Here is a 2,376-nt window from a genome sequence, read left to right on the forward strand (position 1 = left end):
AAGAAAGAAAAGAAAATACAAAAACAAAAGGAATATGGCCCAAGGCTCTGAGCATCAATTACTAGAAAAAAAAAAAAAAAAAAAGAGAGAAAGAAAGAAACAAAAACTCAAAGAGTTGTTATCCTAGTAAATGCCTGTGGTTGAAGTGTGTCAAGGAAAGAGGCTTGAGCAAGTAAATCCTTAGGGGTGCTTTAACACCTAATACCTTAAAACCAACTGGTTTAGGAGTATTGATTGAAAACTTATCTAAAGAGCCGCTTTGAGACATGATACTTAGAGTCGAGGCCAAAGCACAGAAACTATAAGCTGCTTCAAGGTGATTACATATAAAGAGATCTCCATGGTACCATTTGGATGAAAATCCTAAGACCTACGACTCCCAATATGTAAGGACTAGTGAGCACTGAAGCCCTTGCATGAGCATATGATTTAGAGTTCATCCCACTAATACTTGATCACTTCACTCTCTGTACTTTACAATTGTTCCTCAATCCATCTTAATTTAAAGAATCTCTAAGCATAATTCATTTCTTGCTTGGGGACAAGCAAGCTTTAAGTTTGGTGTTGTGATGACAAGTCATCTTAGCCTATTTTAACTAGTCTTTTCCCTTTTGTTTTCATTAGAATTATGCACTTTCTTGAACCATAAGCAAGCTAATTGAGTAGATTTTCATGTTTTCCTTGATTGAATCAACCATGTATAAATTCATGCCATTTCATGAGGTTTTATGCTAAAATTGTTGCATATTATGATAGAATGAATATCTCATGATTATGAGCATAGCTTTTATGAGTTTGGTTGATTAATTATAGGTGAAGAAAGCTTGGTTCCCATTCTCTTTACTTTCTATGCAATTTAAATTCTGCAAATCACAAATCTCTCAACCAAATCTTGATTCGCTTGACTAAATCAACCACTAAACTAAAATTGCTCAATCCTTCAATCCCTGTGGGATCGACCTCACTCCCGTGAGTTTTTATTACTTGATGCGACCCGGTGCACTTGCCGGTTAGATTTGGGTGTTTTGGGAGAGATTCGTTTCTCCACCAAAATATCTCATCAAGGCTGAAAACAAGGCACCACCAAGGAAAGCTCAGTTGGTTTTTCCAACTGAGCACTACCTCCCCAAGCTCCCCACACTTTGGCGTACAACTTTGCAAACCAAGGGGGCTGTGACAAGCAATTTGGCGCAACAAGGAGCAAGCCTAGCGCACCATGACACGGCCTAGAGCTCAGTTCAAAATTCCAACTGAGCTCTAGTGTCACGCAATGACCAAGGAGCTGGGACACGCGCACCAAATTATACGGGCAGCAACAATGGAGTGCTCAGTTGGTTTTTCCAACTGAGCTTACCCCTGGGAGTTGAAACCTTGGGCTGAAAATTGAATTAAAAATCTAACTTAATTCATTTCTTCACCAAATCAAAAGCCCATCCAAATTCCAAAATCCAAGAATAGAAAGTGTATAAATAGGAGTTAGTTTGATGTAATTATGACCTTTTTGACACCTCTAGACTTTACTTGGAATTTTCCTTTTAATTGTCATTTTCATTTTTGAGCTTTTTACTTTTGAATTTAGATCTTAGAGAATTGGGAAGAGGAATTGATCTCTCTTCTTCCTTGTTCTTGCTTGAGCACTCTTTTTTTTTCTTGTTTTTGATCTTGGGTGAAGAATTGAAGAACTTCTGTTTCAATCTCACCTTGGGATCTCTTGTTTACTTCTTCTGCATAATTGAATTTCAATCTCTGTTTACTGCATCTTCTTCTACTCTTTTGCAATTTACTTTTCATTTTCTTTTGCAATTGTTCTTGTTGGATCAAGGAAGGATTTGAGATCTAGACTTTTTATCTAGTCTCTTCCACTCCTGAGATCTTCAACCTCTTTTACTTTGCTGCAAATTAAGCATTGCTTTCCTGGTTTTTTAAATTCTTCAAGGCATTTTACTCTTCTATTTAAGATCTACTTCACTGCAATTCAATTTTCTCTTTTATGTTTAATGCAATTTACTTGTTCTTGTTTAATTTCTGCAATCCCAACTCCCAATCCCTTTTACAATTCAAGCAATTTACGTTTCTTACACTTTAAGCTTCAGCCATTTACATTACTTGCAATCTAAGTTTCTGCAATTTAATTTACTTGCACTTTAAGATTCAGCTCCTTTACTTTCCTGCTCTTTAATTTACTGCAATTTCCCCTTCCCCTTTTACATTTCATGCAATTTAGTTTCTACAAAGCACAAACCACTCAACCAATACTTAATTCGCTTGACTAAATCAACCACTAAACTAAAATTGCTCAATCCTTCAATCCCTGTGGGATCGACCTCACTCATGTGAGTTATTATTACTTGATGCGACCCGGTCCACTTGCCGGTG

The sequence above is a fragment of the Arachis ipaensis genome, chromosome B09, assembly GCF_000816755.2.
Source record: "Arachis ipaensis cultivar K30076 chromosome B09, Araip1.1, whole genome shotgun sequence".
NCBI lineage: Eukaryota > Viridiplantae > Streptophyta > Magnoliopsida > Fabales > Fabaceae > Arachis > Arachis ipaensis.